This window comes from Cygnus olor, chromosome 2, assembly GCF_009769625.2.
Source record: "Cygnus olor isolate bCygOlo1 chromosome 2, bCygOlo1.pri.v2, whole genome shotgun sequence".
Taxonomy (NCBI): Eukaryota; Metazoa; Chordata; class Aves; order Anseriformes; family Anatidae; genus Cygnus; species Cygnus olor.
In genome coordinates, this window is record NC_049170.1 from 13,261,914 (window position 1) to 13,280,459 (window position 18,546).

The 18,546-nt window shown below is 38.5% G+C and overlaps 2 long non-coding RNA genes across 3 annotated transcripts; both read right to left on the reverse strand.

The window, feature by feature from the left end:
* Positions 1–8,058, reverse strand: LOC121065884. Of its 2 annotated transcripts, XR_005817377.1 has the most exons (4): positions 6,999–8,058; positions 6,274–6,327; positions 3,045–3,260; positions 1–1,657 (listed from the first exon to the last, which is right to left on the reverse strand). It is a non-coding gene; the product is annotated as an uncharacterized LOC121065884 (long non-coding RNA). The 2 variants fall into 2 exon arrangements; XR_005817376.1 differs by having other exon boundaries at positions 1–3,260.
* A 3,169-nt stretch (positions 8,059–11,227) lies between these two features.
* On the reverse strand, positions 11,228–14,164 carry LOC121065881. The gene is made up of 2 exons (XR_005817373.1): positions 13,899–14,164; positions 11,228–11,501 (listed from the first exon to the last, which is right to left on the reverse strand). It is a non-coding gene; the product is annotated as an uncharacterized LOC121065881 (long non-coding RNA).
* Between the last annotated feature and the right edge of the window lie 4,382 nt (positions 14,165–18,546).

The window sequence follows — 18,546 nt, forward strand, 5'->3', positions numbered from 1 at the left end:
TTCCAATTTCTTTTAGAATTTGAATGATTAGAACAGGTTGATAGAATCTAAAAAAGCAACTGTACAGGAAAGTAAAGGATCAGTACAATGTTCTGCATTAAACTAACACAGATAAGCTTACATTAAATTTAGGACAATCCAATTCAAACAACATATTTGTTTTCACAGAAAATAAATTTGCATTAAGAAAAAAACTAAGTGAATTAATTATCTATGTTGTTCAAACAGGAGCTAAAATCCATTTGGTATAAGGTTCACAAATGATCCCATTTTCTAAAGGTTGCTTTGAAGTGTACCCCTTAGATGAAAATACCCTTCTTATCTAATGAACCATGACAATCAAAACTACAGCACGATCTCTTCGCGGATGAATACAGAAGTCATTCAAACTTTGCAGCTAGTTCATCGTCTGGCAATTCACCGTGAAGACAGCGCATCCCACCTGAGCTGCTGGCTCCCTGATGCTTCCCATCCAGCCCTGGGAGCTGGTGTTGCCCTTCATCACCAGTTTGGGTCAGACTTGGACAAGTCTTTCCACGCATCCACAGCAAACATTGACCTCAATAGCCATGGGAGCTTAGTAAAACAATCCAAGGGAATCCCAGGTAGCAGGAGGTTGCATGGGTTTCCTAGAAACTTTGGAAACTTGCCCAAGCCTGGTGGCTTTGAAGTGTCACCCAGTTTGACCCTGAATGCCAAGTTCAAAACCCAGCGACTGCTGTCTTCACAGCCAGCCAGCTGAGCAGAAGGCAGAGCTGTTCTCTGCGGCCAAAACACATAATGGACCAGATCCTCAACCCGTGCAAATAGGGAAGTGACTGTAATACTGCTGTGCCAATTGACTCTAATGAAGGCCGTGGGCCAAGAACACGAAGGGCATGTCTACATCGCTCAAACCAGTGGTGTGTTACAGATCTCTGAGTTGGCTTCAGATCCGTTGGTATATGGTGCAGTGGTGCAATTCCATATTGTGATATTAAGTTGGGCCCCAGAAGCTCCTCAAATTGCCAGTTAACTTGGAAACAAGAAGTCATGATTACGGCCATGTATGTGCTGCTGTGTGTGTATAGTGTTAAGGAGATCTTTGTGCCCTGCAATGGTGCATGATACTACACCAAAAGTCGCACAGATCTTCCTGGTGACAGCAATAGACAGGCACAAAAAACATGAACATATTTTGTTTCATTTTGTTTTGGTTTTAATTATTGTTGACTAAGCAAGAATGAACTCTGTTTCTGAAAGGAAAACAGATTTTCCATGTTATTGTGGACATGTTCCTGGTGGGAAATGCATTCACTGCTTTTGTCTTCATGGGACTGCCCATATCTAGCCTTTGACTATTGAGGATGCTGGAATGTTTGAAATCCTTCTCAGTGACCCCAGTGATTAAAAATTACCACTTACCTACCTGAAAAGATTCATGTTCTTTCCTTGTAGAAGGCTAGATCAGACAGACATGCACAGCCCTGCTGCTGATGGCAGCAGAAAGGCCACAGATGGAATGAGCCGGTTTGTGACATCCCACTCTGTCTTCTCGTGCAGCGAAACCAGCTGAGACAAACACCAGGTCATTGTGGAGAAAATCACGTTGTAAGCATCTTATAACCAGTGGCTGTAAATTTCTGGGATTTGCAGAATGGCTTTTTTCACAAGGAACCTGCGATAAAGCGTGACTGTCCCTGTGTACCCACTACACTGATGTACAAAGTGCTTCTATAAATCAGTGCTGGAGAGAGGCCTTTTTTAAGCTTGTACTTTGGTCCCTTGACAGGGAGCAATCCAGTGGGTTTATTTGTTTTATCACGCTCACTGCTGTTTAAAAGAAGACAAAATGTGGCAAGCAGCTCATTAAGAGAGGGAGATTGGGTCTGTGTTAATATGCAAATGCTAATCCATTAAGACCCAGCTCATACACCAATCAATCAATTAACTCATCTGTCTCTGTATTGTTCATTATTTGAAAAATGCTTTTAATCATTTTGCTATGCATTAATTAATAGCATGCCTAGTTGAAAGGAAAAAAAGAAATTTAGTATTCCTTGGGGCTTACATGTACACATATTTAGTATTCAGCTTTAATTCCATGATTAAGATGTATCATGTAGCCAAAGATAACACAGGGATTTACAGAAGTAGAGATATAGGACAATTTCGTTTTATACCAATAATTTCATATATATCTTTTCTAGAGCACTTTACAGGATAAGCCGCTCTATGTAATATATATATATAATAAATTCAGAATTGTAGAAAGAGAAATCAAGAGGATAAAATATGTTTTTCCTTCTGCTATTTAAGAAATATCTGTGGGTTAAACAATAGCGAATGGACATAATCTCACTGACTTCAAAAGAAACACTACAGGAGATATAAATTTGGCTCAAAAATTCAATGAGATAACAATAGACAAAAGCTATTCCAGATGGAACTGAATTTTCTAAACAATAGTGACTTTCTATTAAAAGCAAAACAAAACAAAGAAACAACCATGAAATAGCTGAGAAAGGAAATGGGTCACAATAAAGAGATGAAAATTCTAAATTGAGCAGTAGATTTGTAGTGGGACAGGCAATTTGAAATTGATACAGAGATATGTGGAATTATTTGAGAGTAGGATGAGCTGAGCTTTCAGAATGCCCTGGAAGTAAGGCGGAATTATTGTGTGGATGTCTCATGCTGGGTCTGGGAATGTCATAGAAAAAGGAAGCGCAGAAGTCAAGGTGAGAGAAGAGTGATATACATGAGAATTTAAACAAAGGTGACAGTCACAGAGGGTATCTGAGGCAGATTAATAGATACAGGAAAAATAGGAGCTGAGGAAAGTTCAGGATCAAGGATGAAAAAAAGGTGACAGAGGTAAAGCTAAGTGTGAAGCTGGATTTTGAAAGTTGGGAGTGGTTGGATGGGGTAAAAGGCTATGTGGTTTCTCTGCTACATGCAGAGCTCTTTCTCTTCTTCATCTGAATATAGCTTTTAAACAAATGAGTAATTCCTTTAATTTCATTTTCTTACATTGCAGCTGTTGCCTTCAAAGAAATCCGTACCTGCGCATGGGTTCACAGATGTAATGATTTGTAGGCTCGGCCTTCAGTCTGATCTCAATTTCTAGGCTGCCCCAGGGCCTAATCCTTGTCCCTTGATCCTGCGAGAGGCTCTGGTGCCCTGCTTGCACCACTCTGAATGAAAGGCTCATAGCTTCATAGCTCATTCCTTCACTGCAGTCTTCTCTGTGTGACGATTACCAGAATGATCTCTGTGTCCTCAGACAAAGAGGAACACATTGTGTCTTGAGTCTTTGTATTTTGTGCCTGCTTTGTCTTTTGCAGTTTAGTCCAGTGAGACTAGGGAAACCCATGCATTGCAGACGGCTGATTCTCTGCACACTTCTGCCTTAAGCATGACTCACCAAGTTCAAATTGCAGTGTGTTTATCCATTTGAGATCCTGAAGCTTTTACTGTTAACAGAATGAAAATGATCCCCTGACTTCATGGTTGTTTTCCAAAATGTTTCTATACTAAGAATTTCCAGGTACATATTTCCATAGATAAATCTTTAAGTTAGATTTTATTAGTGGATATATGCTGAGCAATGTGTATACATGGTTGAAATACTACCTACAGTTGTGAAGAAACGCTGATTTTTATATTGCATTAGCTTATGCTCTTATACTCTTTTTCTTCTTCTTCCTTTTTTTTTTTTTTTTTTTCCTTCCTTTCCCCCCTGAGTATTGTGTGTTGTGTTTATATGGTCTATTTTGGGAGGATAGTTGAGAATCTGTTCAAAATTGGCACAGAGTAGTAAAATAAGCAGAAGGCAGGACCTCACCATTTATAACTCAGGCCATGCCACTTATTTACTACTTATTGCCCATATTATTTTCCCCTAATAATATTAATGTATATTTTTGCTTCAGTGAGACAGTTTTTACAGACAGCCTGTCCATTTCCCAAATAATATTTGTTTTGAAGTGCTTGAAGACAAAACCAGAAGAAACAGTGCACTAATACAGACAAATGAAAAGACTTATTCAAAGTCACCCTACAGGCAAGTAGCAAGCTGGGAACAGATAAATACTGAGATGTCAAGTGAGCACTGAGAAAATGCCAAGGACCAAGGCGTATGTTTTATTTTGAGGGGAACTGTTGGATGTGTAAAATAGACCTACCTCAATTATTAAATCCAAGCTCTAACCTACTGTATGTCCTGTAACACTCACAACATACTAGGCTTTGGGGGGAAAAATGGTGGCTACCTGGTAGCTGCTGGGCAGGAGCTCGCTATGAAGTGGATCACGAGCAGATGTGCTGACTGCAAGCATGGCTGCCAGAGAAAGGACAGCTCCCTGCACTGCACTTCAGGTGCTCCGTAACTGCTCACGCAAGAAACAAAAAAGCTTGCCAGAAAGAACTGGCTAGAGTATTTGAAAGAGTGAAAGATTTGGACTTAAATTTTGTGACTAAATTGGTTTTGGGAACCTTTCTAGAGGATAAAAAAAGAAAAATGATTCTTTGGATTTTTCATTAAAATAACTGGAGGTGAATGTCTTCTACAAGAAATAGCACTTGTAAGAACTTAGAACATCTTTATTTAAAACAAACAAACAAAAAACAACAACACTTCAAGAGAAAAAAAATGACCATCAATAATTCTGAACATTATTTATACACCTTGTTTCTCCCTGCTGTAGAACATGGAGCTACCAGCAGCAGCTGTGTGGAGGGTGTGAGTAACTCTTCTTGAGAACCACTGTGCTAACGTGATGGGGAGTGGCTGCAAGATGCAGGAATCATTTTATTTATTAAGAACCATCATTCACTCACTGACAGGAAGGGCAAACAAGTTATTTGGGCACTGGTCCAAGATGTGAAAAGCCTGGCATTCATTCTTTATTCTACCTCTAATATCTGGGCTTTAGACTGGAAAAAATTCTCAGAAGTATTAAATGCTGAGCTGTTTTTATTTTAATTTACCATCTATAAACTTGGAGTTGCAACACTTCCCTGATTCACATAGGGTTTTGGGTGGAAAAAAACAGGCAATGACTGTGGAGTTGTGTGGCCACCAAAGCTGGAAAAACGTCCAGGATTATGTTGCTAAGGAATATTAAACAGGAATTCTGGGGGCAGAGAAGACACTATAGCCCACAGTATTCCAAGTTCTGGTGGACACAAAGGAAGTGAATAAACTGGCACTTAGTCATCTCAGCACCATTTAAAAGATTTAGACAATGCGTTCTTGCTGGAAAAGAACAAAAATCAGTAATGGAAGTTTTATTTTCAAGATCTGAAACAGGAAATTCCAAACAATGGAAAGTTTAAATCGTTAAATCTAGCACCAAGACCATGAGTGTATTTCCTTTCGTACATATTTCTTTAGATATAAAAAGAGTGAAAAATATTTATTGCCTTTTCTTCAGTGTCAAAGGCAGCATTTTTTTTTTTTTAAAGTTGTAGTCATCTGGTCACAGGATATGTTTATATGCAGCTGAGGCCAGATAGGCTGCAGATGTTATAGTTTTGTATATGGAAATACAGAAATCACACAGTTATGCATGCCTATCTCCCCTGCATTCTTAGGAGGAGGGAACTGCAGAACTAAGCACTTCTGACACTTGAGGAATTCACCAAGAGATGTTCGCCTAACCCTGTCATTACTTCTATCTGTGCCTATAAACATACTGTAAATCATTATGGTATAGGATGTTGTCTCCTTGCATTGATTGCAGATAACAGATGACATTTTAAACGAGAGAAAAATGAAGTCCTCCTGCTCCTGACATTTTTACCACTTCTTTTCTTTACTAATTTTCAATGTCAGAGACAGTTTGTGACAAAGTACTAAAGTGTTGCTTCCATAGATCTGCAAAGTGGATTAAGCTCTCCATCCATCTCCTCTGAAGAACGTATTGGTATGTTCCTTGCAGTGTGTGAGGGATAAAAGAAACAGCTTTTCCGAGACATGGCACATATTTAAGAATTAAGTTAAGTCACTGGTTTCCAAATAATTGTGTCACCTAGATTTTAGCCTTCTGACTCTGACAAAGCTGTGAATAACCACTCAAAATTAAGTTGTGCACAAATTAGTGCATTGCCTTGTACCCATGCTTCCTCCCTGCCCCCTGGTTTTATCTCAGAGCTGTTTGGTAGGTTTATTACCTGAGTTAGGTACAGAAATCTAGAAATATGCTAATAAAAGACCTGTGGAGAACCAAACCCCTCTCACCATAAGTACGTTGTCCCCAGGAAATCTGTCCCCAGTATATTTTTACCTACCAGATCCATGGTCCTCCATGATCATCCATGAGTAACCCATGAGAAGAATGAAAGCTGGAGAAAAACAAAACAAACAAACAACAACAACAACAACAAAAACACAACTAAACAAACAAAGAACCTATGCTCTGGAGCTACACTATTACTAGTCTTGAATCATCAAAAAATGACGAGCGAGGTTTGCTGACACAGGAAGTCCCATAAAAAAGTAAGTAAATAGGTAAAAGTGTATATGTATTTCATTACTTTAATTCTTTTTAATGTTCAGGTCTCCCAAGTTCACATTTTCCCGTTTTATTTCCAGTATTAGGGCTGAATTATTTATTATTATTATTGTTTATTATTATTGTTTTATTATTATTATTATTAATTAAATAGAGATCCTATTATTTTCCTGTGGCTTCATAAACTACAGCCTTAAAAAGGCCTTCCCCAACACCTCCAGGTATTGCAGTATCTTTAGAGATAAACTGCAGCCATGACCAATGAGTTAAATGCTTTGTTTTAAAAATGAAAATTATGCCACTGTGCTTGGGAGTGGCTTTACAAAAAGAAATACTATAGACACAGGTTCTTCTAGCATTATTAAAAATTCTTTGTCTCGTAAGCAGTGTTCCTTTTTTTTGTGGGAAAAATAAAAAGAGTGGCATGTGACAACCGTGAGACTTTGTAGACAATCCATCATCAATTCTACCAGCTAGTAAGCAGTTCTCTGTTAGTCTTACATTTGTGTGCAGGAATTTTCTTTAAAAATAAAAACCAGAGGCCCAAAGCAGACAAGTAGACGCGTTAGCTTAGGATCTTCCACAGCTGATCACTGGTCTGGCACTGTGCATGTTTGTGTCTGAGTCCTTATTTGACCTCAGGAGAGATCTTGCCCCCTCCCTCCCTGCTTGTTCCTTATTCATCCTATTTGTAAGAGGGAGTTAACGATCATGATGCCTTTTGTAAAGCACACTGAGATCTGCCAATAAAAACTGTCACAGGAAGAAGGCAGGGACTGTTGCAATGGCTATAATAGTCATTCCCAGGGCTTTAGAAATACTAAAGATGGTACCAACCCAGTAATCAATCTTTTCACTAGATGGGCCCCAATTGGATGCAAAAGTATTGGTTGCATCTCTTGGGTGACAAATCTGTTTCTCCTTTTATTTGGAGGTTAGCAGCATTTTCTGTGATTCCTAGAGGATCCCTCTTTGCAGCCTGTTCTTGGCCAAGAAAAATACTTAAATGGTGTAGAAACTCTTTGCTGAATCACATCTTTCAGAGTTATTTGCTGGGAACTAACATTTTGTTTAATTCATTGATGGAGCTACTGGAGCCCACTGCTGGGTTTGCACTTCACTGCTGAGCCCCATTTGTAGACCCAACTAAATCATACGCCTAGTTCTTCTGGGGTGGCCTAGGCCTTCAGGTCTGAATCTTATTCATTGTCTTCATCTCTAATAACCACAGAAATGGCATTTTGGTTTAGCACTTGGTTTCCTCTTCTGAGTGAAATTCACCCCTGGGAGCTTTGTACGGTAGGGCCACACTGCAAAACACTGATGAAGTCCACGTGGCTGTGTTGCTGCTACAGATGGCTTGAACACATGCAGCCCATTCACTTTGTTTGCAGGTCTGGTGACAGCCCCCCGCACAGATATTAATGTATCTTCCTAGACAAGTGTCCAGGTTTTGTCCCCGCCATGATATTAGTAATGATTTGCCAAGGATTTTAAAAGAAAAGTAAGGCAAATTTTATTACAGTGCAAATATGAATCAAGTAGGAAAAAAAAAAAAAAAAGATCAATAAATATCTTCTGTCAAAAAAGTGTTAGAAAAAAAAAAAAAAAGCTCTTGGAGGTAATTACATTGGTTAAATTGAAACCCTGTTAAATAACGGCACCCCTGACAATGAATCAGAGCCCAAGTTTTTTGTTAGCAGGTTGTAGCCCATAGCGACGACAGGCTGATAAATACTGAAACTGCCTCCAGCAAAGGTATCCTGTGTCAGGAGATGAGACTTTGCATTACTCACAGAAGCTCCTGGAAAGGCCAAGTGTACTTTCAGCCACGCAGTTTCAGTCTGACGCTGGGTCAAAACGTACAGGCTTGGAAATGAAGAGGGGAGAATCTCACCTGACTTGGGATGTTTAAGAGACTAACATACATTACAAGATTTGAATCACTTCTGTAGTTTCTATCCTGTTAGGTGTACAACTGGATTGAAACACTAAGCCTTGAGAAAAAGATTTTTATTTATTTATTTTTTAAACAATTCCCTCTACTCTCCTTTCCCTCTCCCCTCTTCTCCTCTTTCGTAAATCTTTCATAATCGAGATACTTTTCTCATTAAAACTTCAGTCTGACATTAAAAAAAAGCTTTGAAATTCATAGCACATTTCTTGATGTTAAACTTTGCTCAGTAATAGACCATTAGTTTACTTGATGCATGACTCTCTGAATACTTTGTACCGGTAAATATAACAAACACATGATAATTGCTATGTGTAACATGTTTGCATTTAAACATGACCTTGAACTTACTTCTCAAACATTTCAGAAATGTCAGCTATTATGGTGATCTTTGCTCATTACTGAAAGGAGTTTCTGGGTCTGAATTGTGTAAGACATTTATATCTATTAAAAATGACACAGTAGAGCTATTTTTTATTGTTTTAAACTTTTAAAACACTTTTAAATCTCAGTAGCCCTCTGAGTCATGCGATCCTGTGACTATCTCGGCACTGTTCCAATCCAAAAGTCTAATAAAAGCTTCAACAAAGGAAACCCTAGTTTATTTCAGAAGTAGTGACAAGGCCAACCTGTACACTTATTAACACCTTGTTAAAAACGACATAGTCATATAGCAGCACATTTTTCTAAGATGTATATAGTCCTATTTAAATTAAAAAAAAAATAAAAAGCATTGTTATGTGTAGAAATAAATGTGATCAGGTCTTTATCTGCACTAGAAAACATCCAAGGCAAGTGAAGGTGAATAAAAGTGATATAAAACCTACCTTTTTCATTACCTGACCTGACATTGACCCTTCAGTTCCAGCTGGATCATCTCTCTGTGGTGAATGTGAATTGCTCAGTCCTGTGTCCCCCCTGCCCTGGTCTTGTCTCCCTCTGGGACATGAAGGTGTGTGGGGTGCAGGTGGGACCATCCACCTCCATTCTGCAGAGCCCCAGGAGCTTGGTTCCCCCATCCTTGGTTTAGGCAGCAAGCTAAGGAGGGCACATCTGACCAAACATTCAGGCAATTTTCCATGGGACAAAAAAGTTTTCACTGTGAAATATTGGTGAAAACGCAGCTGTCAAAGTGTCTTGCCCTCTTGTAGAGGGCAGTGGCCTCTAACAGCTGAGAAGTGACCCTCACCTGAAACCTGTTCTGTAATCACTTCATAGCTTTGCTGCCAGTGGTGAAAACAAAACAAAACAAAACAAAACAAAACAAAAAAAAAAAAAGCAAAACAAAACAAAACAAAAAAAACACTGGTTTGGCGTAAAACCTAAGTGACTGCCTCCAAATCAGAACACGATACTATCTCAGGTCGGAACTGCCTGTATTCAGAGAATGGTGAGCTAATGGTGAGATTCCTTCCCTGTTTGGTAGGGGTGTCTTGCTCAAATGGTACATTCACAAAGAGCTAAAATTAGAGTTTTTTTCTGGCTTTGTGTTAAAAGCAACAGCCAGTCCACTGCGCTGATGCTTCCAAAAGCACTGAGACTGCTTTTAATAACAAAGTGAAAGTGACACTGGTGCCAGTCATTTACATTCCCCTATGCACATTTACATTCAGCTTCTCCTGTGTCTTTCCTAAATTAGGCACTGTCCACATTAGAATTCAAGCCATGCTGGCCACAGCTATGTTTAAATGTGGTTGCATACTAGTACGATTCCAGCATACCGTTTCTGACCATGGGGGAACAAGGATTTTTTAAATTGTTGCTGTTTCCCTTCCCTTCCACAGCAGTGTAAGCTGCACTGCTCTGTTGATGGCAGGACAAGCCTTCAGTCTGTGTAAATTGTGTGATTTTGGTAAAGCCATGTCTATTTTGACCTGCTTAGTCTCTGCTACTGTTTTTCCATATAGACTATACCGACTGTGACTTGCTACCATTGTCATTGTAGCAGATGGAAAAGACAAACATTGTGTTCTTTACGGGAAGATGCTCAGACCTTTTGGGGAGAGACACAGAACTGCATAGGAATAAAATCCTCTGGGAACAAAAGCATTGCATAAGCTCTGTTATACAGGAATACTAGCAAAAACACCTTTCATAGCATCTAAACACCAAGACTATTCTTTCCTCCTCAGAGGTTAAATGTTGCAAGTATGGATTAAAAAAAAAAAAAAAAAAAAAAAAGTATTAAAACAACCTTTTGAGCAACAATGCTTTACTCAGAAACATGCTGCAGATTCTGGTGTCTTTACACAACAGACAGAAAATGGAGATTTTAGATAACACTGATTTGACTTGTACCAGTCAGTGAGTGGAAAATGCTCTAGTGTAAAATTGACCTATGTAGCAATGATTCAGGGCTGTGGGGAATTCAGCACTGTGGACTTCTGTCTGAAGACCATTCAACACCAGCTTTACATTGCAGTGGGCAAGTAACTGCCCTGCAGTTCTAAAAGGAGCAATGCAACTGCATTTTCCACCCCTCTGATACAAAATGGCCCCAAACCTCAGGTCTCTGAACTGGGTTTGAGGCTAAAGTTTGTTAATCAAACTGGAGGTAGTCCAGTAGTTTGCCTGTTGCTATTCACTAATTGATGCCATCACCTTCCCATGCAGAAGTCAGGTGTAAATCCAAATATCCTGGCCTGCACCTTAGGTCTTATGGCTGAAAACTAGGGTGCAGTTCACATTCAAACTCTGCTGCAGACCTGTGTAGGGTGCAGAAAACATTTTTGACTACTTGAGGTGAGAGACGGATTACAATTTAGACCAGATAGTTGCATTTTTTATTTTTAATTTTATTTTTCTATATCATTAGGAAAGGCAGTCCAGGAGTTGCCACAAAAACATTTCTGACAGGGCAAACAATGCATGAAGTTTTTCATATAGGAAAATAAGTATTTATATCCTAAAGAATACTGTTTATCCCAAAGATCTTGAAGCTTTTCATGGAATGGTATCTCAAGTTTCATTTAGAATACTATCTTGAAAGACCTGGTGCTTGGCTCTTCTACTTAGGCCCGCTGTTGAATGATTGCATTTCTGTGAAGAGACTGAGAAAAGGAAATATTTGTGAGGGAAAGAATCGTGGTTGTTCCTTGATTAAGAAGGTGGGTTTGTACACAGGAGATCTGCCTGTGCAACAGAATTATTAACTGGCACTGGTTAAACTACCTTAACCAGGACTTTGGGAAGTCACTAATATCTTACTAGATATCTCACTGTTGCCTAGAAACTGAGGCAACAAAATCTAGGAACATAACAGTATTTTGCGCCTGATATGTCATCAACTTCCCCTCCGCTTTCAGTCTACCACTGTCCCAACAGAGAATTCATCATCACGGGTCTCACACCTTTCTGCTTGGCATTGCTGGGTTGAAGATTGCTTGCTGGTGGCTGGCAGAGATTACAACAGCCAGATAAGCTGCACAGGGGCTAAGGGCTGCCCATTTCTTTTGTAGAGAAAAGAAAGGAAGTCTGATTTAAGGCTGTAAAATGTGTTAGGTTGAGAAATACTACTTTTTATTCACTTATTAAGAACCTATCACTTTTACTTTTTAAGTTAAAAAAATAAAAAATAAAAAAATAAAAATGTAAAAGTATACTACTTTTTAAGTCTCCTGAGAGGGAAGCCTTTAATAGAAAAGTATCTCAAGCTTCAGTTAGGATACTATCACAAAAAAGTCTCAAGATCATAAATGAGAATAATACAGTTGGACCTACCTCATTTTTATGCCATCTAGGAATATGACCCTCTACCTTTAACTGAAGAACTCTTCAGTCAGAAATTATGTTTCTATATAAAGTGTTTCAAAGCTTTTGATGGTCTGTTGAATGGCAAATTTCAGTTCTTTATGTGACCTTGTTTAACTTAATGAAATTGTTATGTAATTAAAGAGATAACATTATATTTTTGGTGTTGAGTACACTTCAGAACTGCAAGTTCTATCTCCCTCTGGAAGAAAAACAGAAAAACAAAACCCAACTTTGTTTAATAGGAATGGCCAACATGGTGGGTGGAGTAATTTCTGTTTGGGGTATGTGAATGGTTTTTATGTTTCCAACAGAAACATATTCTTTTCATTAACGGACTTTCAGTCTTCAAAATATCTTTGCTATATCCATGTTTGGATGAAAAGTGTATGTTCGCCTTCTAATAAGCTGTTATACTACTTCTGCCACAACTTTTTACCACAGGCTTACCACAGGAACCATGATTCATGCTATCATGTGTTTTGGACTACTTAAATTTGCAGTTATTAAGCAGTTCTGAGAAAGACAAAGCTCTTAAAAAATCAGCACATCTTAAAGGGCCTCAACAGTTCTACAAACGTGCCAGTTATCAGTGCTCAGCCCTGCCACCATGAATACAGACAGGCATTTTTTATAGGGTTAGGTCCAGAACTCTGCCTTGTGCCACTCTCTTTTGACTCGTTCTTCAAAACTGTGTTTTTCTTCCTTTTGTTTTCTATTTTTCTCTCTGTTTCCAAATTTTTTGTTACTACTTACCACTTCATTTTTTCACTTCCCTGATCTTATCTCAGGGTGTTCCTAGCTGTCATTTGTCTTTAACTTCTCTCCAACCCTTCTTTCACTTCATACTTCCCCCTACATATAACCACTGCATATCCAAATATCAGACCTGGGTCCTGCTTGGACATTACATGATATCCAACAGAGCCAGATTTGGGCTTCCCCTATTGTCAGTCTTGTCAATATACTGAATCCATTAATTTGTTTGCCAGTTAGAAAGAAAGAAAGGAAGGAAGGAAGGAAGGAAGAAAGAAAGAAAGGAAGAAAGAAAGAAAGAAAGAAAAAAAGATTCAGAGCAAGTTAGAAAATGCTACTGCAAAAGGCAATAGTTTTGGAAATGGGTGTGTCTGTCACACTGGGGCCCACAGCTTAAAATAAATAAAATCCTGGGATGACTGTGCTGGCTAATTTGTGAGATAAGCCTTTTATGCTGGGGATTTTGTCTGGACAAAGTGAGCAGGCTGGAGAGCTGAATATGCAAGCAAACCACTTACCATGCCTCTTGCATCACACACACATAACTAATACGTTAATCATCAACGTTCAAACACAGTTACCAGATATGATGCCATAAATAACTTCTGTCTCTGTTATTTTTGTTGACCTAACATATTTCTTCACTTTGGTCTCTTGTTTCTAACCCTCATTCACTTTTGGTTTTGAAATCAGTTGACAGATCAAGAGTTTCATAAAACCCTTCCTTCTCTAAACTTTGCCTTTGTATGAAATATCCTTCTGATATGCCAAGAACTGCCGTTGGCTATTAACTTTCACTTAGCAGACTATGAATTAATTTACCACGCTGACATGGGCAGTTTGAGGCGCAGCGTGAGTCACAACTCATGTTATAGTTTGTTCAATTATACCCCAGTCATTTGAGCTAATTGAGTCAAATGATACAGTGTCACAGGACTTACTGTAAGTCCAGAGGATTTCTCCTTCTGCCTAAGCTGCTCATCTTCAGCTGTCAACAGCTCACAACATTTAGTGTGATTGCTGCCAGATCCCTGGCAGTGAAAATCTCCAGCAGCCTGTGCTCCTGTGCGTGTCAGCAGCTGCCTGGGACCCGGTTACTTCTTCATTCGTTGCTGCTGCTTGCACTTATTTCATGTGCTTTAACGTTGCTCCCTCTCCTCTGTCACTGACCAGTTGTTGGACCAACACTGTCCTGCAACAAGCATGCCGGGCCTCTCTGTGACTGATTTCCCATCAGGGAACAAGTGATGAGTCAGCACTGCCGCTGCTGTCATCGGGGCTCTGCACACTCAGCCCGAGCCCTGGAGCTGCTTTTTGCAGCCTCTTGTGGCTTTGCTCAGAAAAGGAATGGAAAGTCTCGGAATCAAACTGAGTTCAAAATGTTTTTGCTGAGCTTTGCTTTAGTGATGAAGGCAGTTGGCATTTTTCTGATTCCTGCAATGCCTTTTCCCATTTCCCATGTGCAATTCCTTCATTTGTAATGGGATTAGTCCCATTTGACACCAGCATAAATGACAGTAGCATTTACTCCCGTGTTTGTAATAAAACATTGCATTTTAATGGGGCTGTTTTACGTGCATTGTAAAGTACTTTGCTGATGTAAATTAAGTAAGCCTTGTGTCAGCCCTTGGAGATAAACAAAGGACATTATATCCATTTTCAAGGTAGGTAATCTGAGGCAGAAAGAGATTGAGACAACAAGTTTGGCTACCTAAAATTAAACACCTCAGCCCAAACAAATAGATTGTGAATCCGTTACTCATATTAAAAAGGAGGATTGCAGTCTTTCAACTATGCATCACAGCCATGTATGATAAAACTTCAGGGGATATTTAGACACTGAGTTCCAAAAATTAAGCCTGATGGAAAAAACAACAACAACAACAACAACAACAACAACAAAAAACCACTGAGATTGTTTTCAGGGGGAATAAAATCTGACTATTAATAAATTTAGTTGTCTTGGCTTGCAAAAATAAATAAATAAATAAATAAATAAATAAAATTACCTTCCCTAGAAAATCTTTTAGTTTTCTTCGGAAGAGTGACTCATTTATGCATTCATTCAAATGCTACGACAAAACCTCATATGAAATGATGAGAGAAGAATGACCATACGGGTGCACTTCAGAGACATCTTTTTGGCACCTCTGTTTTCAACAAGGATAAACCCTAGGAAGACCTCTTGTGCACGTTACAGAAACAGGGTATGGAACTCTGCTGGGATTTTTAAGCCAAGTTTCATTAAATCCTTACCTTGTTTGCCTGCATCTGAGCTGTGAGATGTGAGAGCTGCTCACTAGTGGAGAGCTACTGGGGTGTGGGCTGTTCATGCCTGGGGTCAAGTCTTAGAAGTTCTCTCCAAGTCTTAGAAGAAGGGATCTCCCAAAGAAGGCCAGGAGGCAAAAGTGCCAGTGGTGGTTTTGGCTAGAGGAGTAACAGGCTGTTTTGGAATAACCTTTCTCTTGATAAATCAGATCCCAGAGGGAATGACTTTTCACCCTTACAGATGCTGTTCTTTCTTTCTTTGGAAGTCAAGTAGTGAATCCTACAAGCTCTCCAAACCACTGATTTGTAAAGGATTTTTAATTTACTGAAACAAGCTTAATTCAGTCTTTTTTTTTTTTCTTTTTTTTTTTTTTTCTTCTGGATACCTGGAACTGATGTATTTCCCTTAAAGTAGAACTGATGCATCACAGGAAAGAAAGTATCACTTCCTCCTCTTTTATTTCTGTTTTTAATCCCTGCTACAAAAGAACCTTTTTTTTCTACGCTTTGCTCAAATAACATATATGATCCATATTTTGTGACTTGGCATATGAAAAGTGAAACTTTTACAAGGCAAGATTTTCTCATTTATTTCATTTAACTGATGTCCTATTGAACACATGGACCAACTTTCTTATGATTCAAAGTCTGTTTTTCCAATGTAAAACACTTGAGCAAAAGGTCAAAACAGTGTAATGTTGATTTAGATGCTACACAGGGACCATTTGCACGTAACTAGTTGCAGGAGTACATATTAGATCTTCTCTTCAGATTGAAGTTTAAATGTTGAATGCAGATTATAAAGTGCTGGCTGATATATTACCTTGCCCTCTTGGCTGTAAATTGCATTTGTGCCATAAGGCATAAGGGCACAGACGTAGTGCTGTAGCATCACTCTGAATTGATGGGTCAAAGGAGCAAAGAGCTATACTCTTACACTAACAAAATTTGTACTTGTTGGAGATCTATTTATACATTTATACTGCAATGCAGAACCACACATCATTGAAGCATTTCTCTGAGTTGGAATATTTATTGCCCTTTTCTGATGTGATGATCCAATTTACCTGTTGATTTGCTTAACATCTACTGTGATAGTGGAGGAAGAAACATCCATAGAACCATACAAATCACAGACTAGAAACATGGGCAGGAGAGTACCTCTGGAGGACATTTAACTCTAATCTCCTGCTTGAGGCAGGCCTGCCACCAACACTAGATCAAGTCAGCCATGGCTTTGTCTACCTCAAATTTTTAAAACCTTCCAGGGTAGAGATTCCACAGTCTCTCAGATCCACCTTTTCTCTATCCTTCCAAAGAAAAAACTTGTAAAAGTTGCAGAAAATCTTTCTGGACAGCCTAAACCTTCCAAACTGCTGTTTGTGGCTGTTTACCCCTGCTATATTGTCTGTTTCTGTTGAGAAGAGAGAGAAGATGGCCCTTTCATCTTTGTAACTATGGTTCAAGAAATTGTGGGAAATCCTGGAGTAAATAAGGAAAGTTTATCTGTGTTACCACATTCTTTCATAAAAACTCATATATTGAAATACAACAGACCACAGCAATTGGGATGCAAACCTCATTTGTATGAACCTTTCTGAATCTCCCAGCTGAGATTCATCCTACTGAACAAAAAGTGGAAAGGAAACTTCAGGTTGCCAGTACCAGGTTCTTGAGGTGCCTGGGCTTCACATGTTGCTATAATTCTTACCACATTAAGTAAAATCCACAATTTTCTCTTCTTATTTTCTAGGTATTTTAAACAGTCTTTAAAACTGACATCAGATTTTTTTCCTTCAAAAATGAGAATAAGATCATCAGAAACTAATTAGATCTTCTTCTAGTGTAAAACCACACTGGAAACTTTTTCTAAAATGTCAAGGCTGCCATAGTTATTATTTGTCCTGGGCTCTAAGGGAGACAGAGTAATTTCCAGGCTTTTTTTTTTTTTCTTTTCTTACCTTTTTTTTTTTTTTCCCCTGTTACCAAGTATATACAATGGTCAAATATACTGAAGAAGTAGATAGTATACCCCAAATCATGCCACGTATAGCACTCTCACTTTATTTTTTTTATTCCCACAACAGCAACAGTAAAAATCATATTTTCTGTAAAAAGAAATGAGCACATCTTTCTTTTCCTTTCACTACAAGATATCAGAATAACTAAGTATGTATCCAGACTATCACAAATAGCAGTATTACTAGACTAATATTTCCATGGTCTCTTCAGTTGGTTGACATTATTTGGTTAAGGGCTTATATTTCTTTGGTTGTAAAATGTTTACTTGGAACAAATGAACATGGGAATGTGCTATTTTTTATAGATTCTTATTTTTTTTTCTTTTTGAGATTTTTTTTCCTCCCTTGTACCCTAGATAAAAATTTTGATTCAGTTAAGAATGGAATAGTGAGCAACATCTTGTTATCTGCTAATACTGAAGCATGAATTAAAGTCCCATCTTGTCCTCAGTGGGAATCTGAGTCATGTCTTGTGTGAGTGTCCTGATCACCAGGCATTGGGGAAAGAGTGGTGGTGGGGTCTCTCACTTTCTTCCTAAAATTCCTACCCAGCCATTGGAATGGTGATTAGAGGCTAGGCTGTAGCCTGAATAAGTGCTCTAGCCAGCTGCCAATAGACTCCTCATGTTTCAGGAGTAGAAAAGACCTCAGGAAATTGTCAAGTTTAGTGTTCTCCCCGTGGATGGGATAAGCTATAAGAAGTTCTTCCTCACAGATGTTATTCTAATCTGTTTTTAAAAAGCCTCCAGTGTGGAGAGCCCACACCTCAGGGGATTTTTGTTTAAAGCTTTTAAAATTTCTAAACTAGGGTCAGTATCATAGTTTCTAATTTTGGGATTTTTGTTTTCTACTGAGGAAGTAAGAGCTAAAATTCTCATCAACTAGATGGGAAAATGAATTACAGATAATACTGAGCTGTCATTGATGATGTAGAAAACATAAAACAGTTAATTCTACACAATGGATATACACTTTAGTTCTATCTTTATGAATATAGCAACAGTTCACAAATATTGATGGTATTTTCTGCATAATTGATCTCTATTGTAGAAAATTTACATCAAAGACAATAGTGTCTTGTTCCCTGTATGTGGCCTACAAAGGCTTGTCTCCACATGTGGCATGTGTTTTTCAAAGCTAACCATGTGATTGCTTGTTTCCTATGATTGTTCCTAAAATCTTGCAAAAGATTTCTCATAAAAGGTGAACTAATTAGCAAACAACTGGAAGGGATTCAGAAAGCAAACAAAAATAAATAAATAAATAAACATAAGAGACTGTAGATGTTGGGCTTGTATTT